The 8790-nt window shown below is 54.3% G+C and overlaps 22 non-coding genes across 22 annotated transcripts; 17 read left to right on the top strand and 5 right to left on the bottom strand.

Annotated features, from left to right (window-relative positions):
* Positions 1-363: 363 nt before the first annotated feature.
* Positions 364-435, bottom strand: Trnag-ucc (transfer RNA glycine (anticodon UCC)). Its single transcript has one exon. It is a non-coding gene; the product is annotated as a tRNA-Gly (tRNA).
* A 351-nt stretch (positions 436-786) lies between these two features.
* On the top strand, positions 787-857 carry Trnag-gcc (transfer RNA glycine (anticodon GCC)). The gene has a single exon. It is a non-coding gene; the product is annotated as a tRNA-Gly (tRNA).
* Positions 858-1017: 160 nt separating this feature from the next.
* Trnam-cau (transfer RNA methionine (anticodon CAU)) lies at positions 1018-1090 on the top strand. The gene has a single exon. It is a non-coding gene; the product is annotated as a tRNA-Met (tRNA).
* A 305-nt stretch (positions 1091-1395) lies between these two features.
* On the top strand, positions 1396-1467 carry Trnae-uuc (transfer RNA glutamic acid (anticodon UUC)). The gene has a single exon. It is a non-coding gene; the product is annotated as a tRNA-Glu (tRNA).
* A 199-nt stretch (positions 1468-1666) lies between these two features.
* On the top strand, positions 1667-1740 carry Trnai-aau (transfer RNA isoleucine (anticodon AAU)). Its single transcript has one exon. It is a non-coding gene; the product is annotated as a tRNA-Ile (tRNA).
* A 583-nt stretch (positions 1741-2323) lies between these two features.
* On the bottom strand, positions 2324-2395 carry Trnag-ucc (transfer RNA glycine (anticodon UCC)). The gene has a single exon. It is a non-coding gene; the product is annotated as a tRNA-Gly (tRNA).
* Positions 2396-2746: 351 nt separating this feature from the next.
* Trnag-gcc (transfer RNA glycine (anticodon GCC)) lies at positions 2747-2817 on the top strand. The gene has a single exon. It is a non-coding gene; the product is annotated as a tRNA-Gly (tRNA).
* A 160-nt stretch (positions 2818-2977) lies between these two features.
* Trnam-cau (transfer RNA methionine (anticodon CAU)) lies at positions 2978-3050 on the top strand. Its single transcript has one exon. It is a non-coding gene; the product is annotated as a tRNA-Met (tRNA).
* A 305-nt stretch (positions 3051-3355) lies between these two features.
* On the top strand, positions 3356-3427 carry Trnae-uuc (transfer RNA glutamic acid (anticodon UUC)). The gene has a single exon. It is a non-coding gene; the product is annotated as a tRNA-Glu (tRNA).
* A 199-nt stretch (positions 3428-3626) lies between these two features.
* Positions 3627-3700, top strand: Trnai-aau (transfer RNA isoleucine (anticodon AAU)). Its single transcript has one exon. It is a non-coding gene; the product is annotated as a tRNA-Ile (tRNA).
* Positions 3701-4283: 583 nt separating this feature from the next.
* Positions 4284-4355, bottom strand: Trnag-ucc (transfer RNA glycine (anticodon UCC)). The gene has a single exon. It is a non-coding gene; the product is annotated as a tRNA-Gly (tRNA).
* A 351-nt stretch (positions 4356-4706) lies between these two features.
* Trnag-gcc (transfer RNA glycine (anticodon GCC)) lies at positions 4707-4777 on the top strand. The gene has a single exon. It is a non-coding gene; the product is annotated as a tRNA-Gly (tRNA).
* A 160-nt stretch (positions 4778-4937) lies between these two features.
* Positions 4938-5010, top strand: Trnam-cau (transfer RNA methionine (anticodon CAU)). The gene has a single exon. It is a non-coding gene; the product is annotated as a tRNA-Met (tRNA).
* Positions 5011-5315: 305 nt separating this feature from the next.
* Trnae-uuc (transfer RNA glutamic acid (anticodon UUC)) lies at positions 5316-5387 on the top strand. Its single transcript has one exon. It is a non-coding gene; the product is annotated as a tRNA-Glu (tRNA).
* A 199-nt stretch (positions 5388-5586) lies between these two features.
* Trnai-aau (transfer RNA isoleucine (anticodon AAU)) lies at positions 5587-5660 on the top strand. Its single transcript has one exon. It is a non-coding gene; the product is annotated as a tRNA-Ile (tRNA).
* Positions 5661-6243: 583 nt separating this feature from the next.
* Trnag-ucc (transfer RNA glycine (anticodon UCC)) lies at positions 6244-6315 on the bottom strand. The gene has a single exon. It is a non-coding gene; the product is annotated as a tRNA-Gly (tRNA).
* A 351-nt stretch (positions 6316-6666) lies between these two features.
* Trnag-gcc (transfer RNA glycine (anticodon GCC)) lies at positions 6667-6737 on the top strand. Its single transcript has one exon. It is a non-coding gene; the product is annotated as a tRNA-Gly (tRNA).
* Positions 6738-6897: 160 nt separating this feature from the next.
* Positions 6898-6970, top strand: Trnam-cau (transfer RNA methionine (anticodon CAU)). The gene has a single exon. It is a non-coding gene; the product is annotated as a tRNA-Met (tRNA).
* A 305-nt stretch (positions 6971-7275) lies between these two features.
* On the top strand, positions 7276-7347 carry Trnae-uuc (transfer RNA glutamic acid (anticodon UUC)). The gene has a single exon. It is a non-coding gene; the product is annotated as a tRNA-Glu (tRNA).
* A 199-nt stretch (positions 7348-7546) lies between these two features.
* Positions 7547-7620, top strand: Trnai-aau (transfer RNA isoleucine (anticodon AAU)). The gene has a single exon. It is a non-coding gene; the product is annotated as a tRNA-Ile (tRNA).
* Positions 7621-8203: 583 nt separating this feature from the next.
* On the bottom strand, positions 8204-8275 carry Trnag-ucc (transfer RNA glycine (anticodon UCC)). The gene has a single exon. It is a non-coding gene; the product is annotated as a tRNA-Gly (tRNA).
* Positions 8276-8626: 351 nt separating this feature from the next.
* On the top strand, positions 8627-8697 carry Trnag-gcc (transfer RNA glycine (anticodon GCC)). The gene has a single exon. It is a non-coding gene; the product is annotated as a tRNA-Gly (tRNA).
* Positions 8698-8790: the final 93 nt, after the last annotated feature.

Here is an 8790-nt window from a genome sequence, read left to right as displayed (position 1 = left end):
ACTTTGGCCCTTGTCAGTACTTGGGCGGGTGAGCGCGTGGGAACACAGTGTACTATTGGCAGTTTTACTTCCTATTTTTCTTTTCGGAGCTACAGCCCGATTCGGTGAGGGAGACGCCACCGTGAAATGAAGGGGCGTGCTGTGTGTCCATCGCCTCGCCTCTCCTCCCCTCTCTCAGTCGTTTATCGTGCTTGTCGTTTTGATATAGGCCGATTTGAGAGCGTCAGCTCTCGCGTCAGCTGAGCAAAGTCGAGACAAGTCGAGACACACTAAGGGCTGGTATGCAGCGAGTAAGAGGGGGGAAAAAAACAATAATTTAAGAGCGCGCGGCAAAAGTACTCATACGCGAAATTAAAAGCCTGCTGCGGTGGCCGGGAATCGAACCCGGATCAACTGCTTGGAAGGCAACTATGCTGACCATTACACCACCACCGCACAAGCGAGCGCCCCGCCTCCGCGCTGTGTCGGCTTCCCGCCTGTCGGCAGCGGCCGAAGGTGATCGTACCTGGCAGGCGCATTTCGAGGTAGGCTAGGGGAGCACATCCAGACGCATTCGGACAGCGTATCCGCGCACATTTCGCATCCTTTGGCAAGAGTCGGCGCCGGCGACGCAACAGTACGCAGAGGACCGCGTTCTGGAGGCATTTTTAAGCAGTGCCGTGCAGTGCAGTGCAGGATTCAGCGTCTGCAGCGTCTTCTGCACAGAATGCTACGGCGCTTGACGGCAGCCCCACTTTCCCTTGAGACATCTGCTCGGGAAGCAGCGTGAAGTTACCGCTGGCCCGAGCATCGGTGGTTCAGTGGTAGAATGCTCGCCTGCCACGCGGGCGGCCCGGGTTCGATTCCCGGCCGATGCATCATTTTGCTTTCCCGCGATAATGCTGCCGCAACACCGCAATCAACTGGGCCGGCAATGAACGTGTAGCAACAGAACACGTTATCCAGGAAGTACAGTGTTTCTACGTCTAATATTGGGTACGCAACTTACCCAGTTTCCAGGAGAAACGGTTCACCCGTGCCTCGGTAGCGCAGTAGGCAGCGCGTAAGTCTCATAATCTTAAGGTCGTGAGTTCGATCCTCACCCGGGGCATTTAATTTTCTGTGACTGATGGTGGTGCTGTTGCTAGGGCGCCAACGTATTTCTTGTTTGTTATCCACAACGTTTCAACGCTTCAGCGGGAAAATGTTTACTTCCTCTTATTGCTACTTACAGCTTCCCTTTTCCTCTTCTTCCAGCACAGCATGAAGCCAAAAGCATTGCTCTGCGACGTTTGAGGTGCGCGCCTTGCCAGTCAGTATGTGCAAAGATGCTCGCAAAGAGAGAAGGGCGCCGACGTGGCACTCGACACGAAATGCGACAAGCGACCGTACGAACGGTCCAATGGAACGGCCACATCCGGTGTGGTCTAGTGGCTAGGATACCTGGCTTTCACCCAGGAGGCCCGGGTTCGATTCCCGGTACCGGAACGTAATTTTTTTCCACACGAATCGTGACAAGTTTGAGCTGTCCGAGCGGCCGTTTCCCGTCCTGCTCGCAATATAGCTACTGTTTCGTGACCGTCAGCAGAATATAGACTAGGGAAGCAGACACACGACGACCATAGAAATGGTGTATGGCTTCATGCCAGCCGTTTCCAGTTTAGGGCTGAGCAACTGCATCTGCCGAGGCCCGTTAGCTCAGTTGGTTAGAGCGTCGTGCTAATAACGCGAAGGTCGCGGGTTCGATCCCCCCACGGGCCACTACTCTTTTACTACTACGAAAAGGCAGCGCCGATTTCAGCTGGCGAGTGTGATGACCAAAAGATCATCACCATGCGTGGAAGTTGACAGAGGATCCGAACCCGACTTGTCGGGAAGCGCTACAGCATTCACTCGGCAATGGGCATAATATTTTGAATACACTGGTTCTCAACCGATGAAGAGAAAATGAAAGAAAATGTCTGATTGCCGATGCGTAACAACTTTGGCCCTTGTCAGTACTTGGGCGGGTGAGCGCGTGGGAACACAGTGTACTATTGGCAGTTTTACTTCCTATTTTTCTTTTCGGAGCTACAGCCCGATTCGGTGAGGGAGACGCCACCGTGAAATGAAGGGGCGTGCTGTGTGTCCATCGCCTCGCCTCTCCTCCCCTCTCTCAGTCGTTTATCGTGCTTGTCGTTTTGATATAGGCCGATTTGAGAGCGTCAGCTCTCGCGTCAGCTGAGCAAAGTCGAGACAAGTCGAGACACACTAAGGGCTGGTATGCAGCGAGTAAGAGGGGGGAAAAAAACAATAATTTAAGAGCGCGCGGCAAAAGTACTCATACGCGAAATTAAAAGCCTGCTGCGGTGGCCGGGAATCGAACCCGGATCAACTGCTTGGAAGGCAACTATGCTGACCATTACACCACCACCGCACAAGCGAGCGCCCCGCCTCCGCGCTGTGTCGGCTTCCCGCCTGTCGGCAGCGGCCGAAGGTGATCGTACCTGGCAGGCGCATTTCGAGGTAGGCTAGGGGAGCACATCCAGACGCATTCGGACAGCGTATCCGCGCACATTTCGCATCCTTTGGCAAGAGTCGGCGCCGGCGACGCAACAGTACGCAGAGGACCGCGTTCTGGAGGCATTTTTAAGCAGTGCCGTGCAGTGCAGTGCAGGATTCAGCGTCTGCAGCGTCTTCTGCACAGAATGCTACGGCGCTTGACGGCAGCCCCACTTTCCCTTGAGACATCTGCTCGGGAAGCAGCGTGAAGTTACCGCTGGCCCGAGCATCGGTGGTTCAGTGGTAGAATGCTCGCCTGCCACGCGGGCGGCCCGGGTTCGATTCCCGGCCGATGCATCATTTTGCTTTCCCGCGATAATGCTGCCGCAACACCGCAATCAACTGGGCCGGCAATGAACGTGTAGCAACAGAACACGTTATCCAGGAAGTACAGTGTTTCTACGTCTAATATTGGGTACGCAACTTACCCAGTTTCCAGGAGAAACGGTTCACCCGTGCCTCGGTAGCGCAGTAGGCAGCGCGTAAGTCTCATAATCTTAAGGTCGTGAGTTCGATCCTCACCCGGGGCATTTAATTTTCTGTGACTGATGGTGGTGCTGTTGCTAGGGCGCCAACGTATTTCTTGTTTGTTATCCACAACGTTTCAACGCTTCAGCGGGAAAATGTTTACTTCCTCTTATTGCTACTTACAGCTTCCCTTTTCCTCTTCTTCCAGCACAGCATGAAGCCAAAAGCATTGCTCTGCGACGTTTGAGGTGCGCGCCTTGCCAGTCAGTATGTGCAAAGATGCTCGCAAAGAGAGAAGGGCGCCGACGTGGCACTCGACACGAAATGCGACAAGCGACCGTACGAACGGTCCAATGGAACGGCCACATCCGGTGTGGTCTAGTGGCTAGGATACCTGGCTTTCACCCAGGAGGCCCGGGTTCGATTCCCGGTACCGGAACGTAATTTTTTTCCACACGAATCGTGACAAGTTTGAGCTGTCCGAGCGGCCGTTTCCCGTCCTGCTCGCAATATAGCTACTGTTTCGTGACCGTCAGCAGAATATAGACTAGGGAAGCAGACACACGACGACCATAGAAATGGTGTATGGCTTCATGCCAGCCGTTTCCAGTTTAGGGCTGAGCAACTGCATCTGCCGAGGCCCGTTAGCTCAGTTGGTTAGAGCGTCGTGCTAATAACGCGAAGGTCGCGGGTTCGATCCCCCCACGGGCCACTACTCTTTTACTACTACGAAAAGGCAGCGCCGATTTCAGCTGGCGAGTGTGATGACCAAAAGATCATCACCATGCGTGGAAGTTGACAGAGGATCCGAACCCGACTTGTCGGGAAGCGCTACAGCATTCACTCGGCAATGGGCATAATATTTTGAATACACTGGTTCTCAACCGATGAAGAGAAAATGAAAGAAAATGTCTGATTGCCGATGCGTAACAACTTTGGCCCTTGTCAGTACTTGGGCGGGTGAGCGCGTGGGAACACAGTGTACTATTGGCAGTTTTACTTCCTATTTTTCTTTTCGGAGCTACAGCCCGATTCGGTGAGGGAGACGCCACCGTGAAATGAAGGGGCGTGCTGTGTGTCCATCGCCTCGCCTCTCCTCCCCTCTCTCAGTCGTTTATCGTGCTTGTCGTTTTGATATAGGCCGATTTGAGAGCGTCAGCTCTCGCGTCAGCTGAGCAAAGTCGAGACAAGTCGAGACACACTAAGGGCTGGTATGCAGCGAGTAAGAGGGGGGAAAAAAACAATAATTTAAGAGCGCGCGGCAAAAGTACTCATACGCGAAATTAAAAGCCTGCTGCGGTGGCCGGGAATCGAACCCGGATCAACTGCTTGGAAGGCAACTATGCTGACCATTACACCACCACCGCACAAGCGAGCGCCCCGCCTCCGCGCTGTGTCGGCTTCCCGCCTGTCGGCAGCGGCCGAAGGTGATCGTACCTGGCAGGCGCATTTCGAGGTAGGCTAGGGGAGCACATCCAGACGCATTCGGACAGCGTATCCGCGCACATTTCGCATCCTTTGGCAAGAGTCGGCGCCGGCGACGCAACAGTACGCAGAGGACCGCGTTCTGGAGGCATTTTTAAGCAGTGCCGTGCAGTGCAGTGCAGGATTCAGCGTCTGCAGCGTCTTCTGCACAGAATGCTACGGCGCTTGACGGCAGCCCCACTTTCCCTTGAGACATCTGCTCGGGAAGCAGCGTGAAGTTACCGCTGGCCCGAGCATCGGTGGTTCAGTGGTAGAATGCTCGCCTGCCACGCGGGCGGCCCGGGTTCGATTCCCGGCCGATGCATCATTTTGCTTTCCCGCGATAATGCTGCCGCAACACCGCAATCAACTGGGCCGGCAATGAACGTGTAGCAACAGAACACGTTATCCAGGAAGTACAGTGTTTCTACGTCTAATATTGGGTACGCAACTTACCCAGTTTCCAGGAGAAACGGTTCACCCGTGCCTCGGTAGCGCAGTAGGCAGCGCGTAAGTCTCATAATCTTAAGGTCGTGAGTTCGATCCTCACCCGGGGCATTTAATTTTCTGTGACTGATGGTGGTGCTGTTGCTAGGGCGCCAACGTATTTCTTGTTTGTTATCCACAACGTTTCAACGCTTCAGCGGGAAAATGTTTACTTCCTCTTATTGCTACTTACAGCTTCCCTTTTCCTCTTCTTCCAGCACAGCATGAAGCCAAAAGCATTGCTCTGCGACGTTTGAGGTGCGCGCCTTGCCAGTCAGTATGTGCAAAGATGCTCGCAAAGAGAGAAGGGCGCCGACGTGGCACTCGACACGAAATGCGACAAGCGACCGTACGAACGGTCCAATGGAACGGCCACATCCGGTGTGGTCTAGTGGCTAGGATACCTGGCTTTCACCCAGGAGGCCCGGGTTCGATTCCCGGTACCGGAACGTAATTTTTTTCCACACGAATCGTGACAAGTTTGAGCTGTCCGAGCGGCCGTTTCCCGTCCTGCTCGCAATATAGCTACTGTTTCGTGACCGTCAGCAGAATATAGACTAGGGAAGCAGACACACGACGACCATAGAAATGGTGTATGGCTTCATGCCAGCCGTTTCCAGTTTAGGGCTGAGCAACTGCATCTGCCGAGGCCCGTTAGCTCAGTTGGTTAGAGCGTCGTGCTAATAACGCGAAGGTCGCGGGTTCGATCCCCCCACGGGCCACTACTCTTTTACTACTACGAAAAGGCAGCGCCGATTTCAGCTGGCGAGTGTGATGACCAAAAGATCATCACCATGCGTGGAAGTTGACAGAGGATCCGAACCCGACTTGTCGGGAAGCGCTACAGCATTCACTCGGCAATGGGCATAATATTTTGAATACACTGGTTCTCAACCGATGAAGAGAAAATGAAAGAAAATGTCTGATTGCCGATGCGTAACAACTTTGGCCCTTGTCAGTACTTGGGCGGGTGAGCGCGTGGGAACACAGTGTACTATTGGCAGTTTTACTTCCTATTTTTCTTTTCGGAGCTACAGCCCGATTCGGTGAGGGAGACGCCACCGTGAAATGAAGGGGCGTGCTGTGTGTCCATCGCCTCGCCTCTCCTCCCCTCTCTCAGTCGTTTATCGTGCTTGTCGTTTTGATATAGGCCGATTTGAGAGCGTCAGCTCTCGCGTCAGCTGAGCAAAGTCGAGACAAGTCGAGACACACTAAGGGCTGGTATGCAGCGAGTAAGAGGGGGGAAAAAAACAATAATTTAAGAGCGCGCGGCAAAAGTACTCATACGCGAAATTAAAAGCCTGCTGCGGTGGCCGGGAATCGAACCCGGATCAACTGCTTGGAAGGCAACTATGCTGACCATTACACCACCACCGCACAAGCGAGCGCCCCGCCTCCGCGCTGTGTCGGCTTCCCGCCTGTCGGCAGCGGCCGAAGGTGATCGTACCTGGCAGGCGCATTTCGAGGTAGGCTAGGGGAGCACATCCAGACGCATTCGGACAGCGTATCCGCGCACATTTCGCATCCTTTGGCAAGAGTCGGCGCCGGCGACGCAACAGTACGCAGAGGACCGCGTTCTGGAGGCATTTTTAAGCAGTGCCGTGCAGTGCAGTGCAGGATTCAGCGTCTGCAGCGTCTTCTGCACAGAATGCTACGGCGCTTGACGGCAGCCCCACTTTCCCTTGAGACATCTGCTCGGGAAGCAGCGTGAAGTTACCGCTGGCCCGAGCATCGGTGGTTCAGTGGTAGAATGCTCGCCTGCCACGCGGGCGGCCCGGGTTCGATTCCCGGCCGATGCATCATTTTGCTTTCCCGCGATAATGCTGCCGCAACACCGCAATCAACTGGGCCGGCAATGAACGTGTAGCAACAGAACACGTTATCCAGGAAGTACAGTGTTTCTACGTCTAATATTGGGTACGCAACTTACCCAGTTTCCAGGAGAAACGGTTCACCCGTGCCTCGGTAGCGCAGTAGGCAGCGCGTAAGTCTCATAATCTTAAGGTCGTGAGTTCGATCCTCACCCGGGGCATTTAATTTTCTGTGACTGATGGTGGTGCTGTTGCTAGGGCGCCAACGTATTTCTTGTTTGTTATCCACAACGTTTCAACGCTTCAGCGGGAAAATGTTTACTTCCTCTTATTGCTACTTACAGCTTCCCTTTTCCTCTTCTTCCAGCACAGCATGAAGCCAAAAGCATTGCTCTGCGACGTTTGAGGTGCGCGCCTTGCCAGTCAGTATGTGCAAAGATGCTCGCAAAGAGAGAAGGGCGCCGACGTGGCACTCGACACGAAATGCGACAAGCGACCGTACGAACGGTCCAATGGAACGGCCACATCCGGTGTGGTCTAGTGGCTAGGATACCTGGCTTTCACCCAGGAGGCCCGGGTTCGATTCCCGGTACCGGAACGTAATTTTTTTCCACACGAATCGTGACAAGTTTGAGCTGTCCGAGCGGCCGTTTCCCGTCCTGCTCGCAATATAGCTACTGTTTCGTGACCGTCAGCAGAATATAGACTAGGGAAGCAGACACACGACGACCATAGAAATGGTGTATGGCTTCATGCCAGCCGTTTCCAGTTTAGGGCTGAGCAACTGCATCTGCCGAGGCCCGTTAGCTCAGTTGGTTAGAGCGTCGTGCTAATAACGCGAAGGTCGCGGGTTCGATCCCCCCACGGGCCACTACTCTTTTACTACTACGAAAAGGCAGCGCCGATTTCAGCTGGCGAGTGTGATGACCAAAAGATCATCACCATGCGTGGAAGTTGACAGAGGATCCGAACCCGACTTGTCGGGAAGCGCTACAGCATTCACTCGGCAATGGGCATAATATTTTGAATACACTGGTTCTCAACCGATGAAGAGAAAATGAAAGAAAATGTCTGATTGCCGATGCGTAACAACTTTGGCCCTTGTCAGTACTTGGGCGGGTGAGCGCGTGGGAACACAGTGTACTATTGGCAGTTTTACTTCCTATTTTTCTTTTCGGAGCTACAGCCCGATTCGGTGAGGGAGACGCCACCGTGAAATGAAGGGGCGTGCTGTGTGTCCATCGCCTCGCCTCTCCTCCCCTCTCTCAGTCGTTTATCGTGCTTGTCGTTTTGATATAGGCCGATTTGAGAGCGTCAGCTCTCGCGTCAGCTGAGCAAAGTCGAGACAAGTCGAGACACACTAAGGGCTGGTATGCAGCGAGTAAGAGGGGGGAAAAAAACAATAATTTAAGAGCGCGCGGCAAAAGTACTCATACGCGAAATTAAAAGCCTGCTGCGGTGGCCGGGAATCGAACCCGGATCAACTGCTTGGAAGGCAACTATGCTGACCATTACACCACCACCGCACAAGCGAGCGCCCCGCCTCCGCGCTGTGTCGGCTTCCCGCCTGTCGGCAGCGGCCGAAGGTGATCGTACCTGGCAGGCGCATTTCGAGGTAGGCTAGGGGAGCACATCCAGACGCATTCGGACAGCGTATCCGCGCACATTTCGCATCCTTTGGCAAGAGTCGGCGCCGGCGACGCAACAGTACGCAGAGGACCGCGTTCTGGAGGCATTTTTAAGCAGTGCCGTGCAGTGCAGTGCAGGATTCAGCGTCTGCAGCGTCTTCTGCACAGAATGCTACGGCGCTTGACGGCAGCCCCACTTTCCCTTGAGACATCTGCTCGGGAAGCAGCGTGAAGTTACCGCTGGCCCGAGCATCGGTGGTTCAGTGGTAGAATGCTCGCCTGCCACGCGGGCGGCCCGGGTTCGATTCCCGGCCGATGCATCATTTTGCTTTCCCGCGATAATGCTGCCGCAACACCGCAATCAACTGGGCCGGCAATGAACGTGTAGCAACAGAACACGTTATCCAGGAAGT

Source organism: Schistocerca cancellata, unplaced genomic scaffold, assembly GCF_023864275.1.
Source record: "Schistocerca cancellata isolate TAMUIC-IGC-003103 unplaced genomic scaffold, iqSchCanc2.1 HiC_scaffold_75, whole genome shotgun sequence".
NCBI lineage: Eukaryota > Metazoa > Arthropoda > Insecta > Orthoptera > Acrididae > Schistocerca > Schistocerca cancellata.
This window is presented reverse-complemented; position numbering and strand designations above follow the sequence as displayed.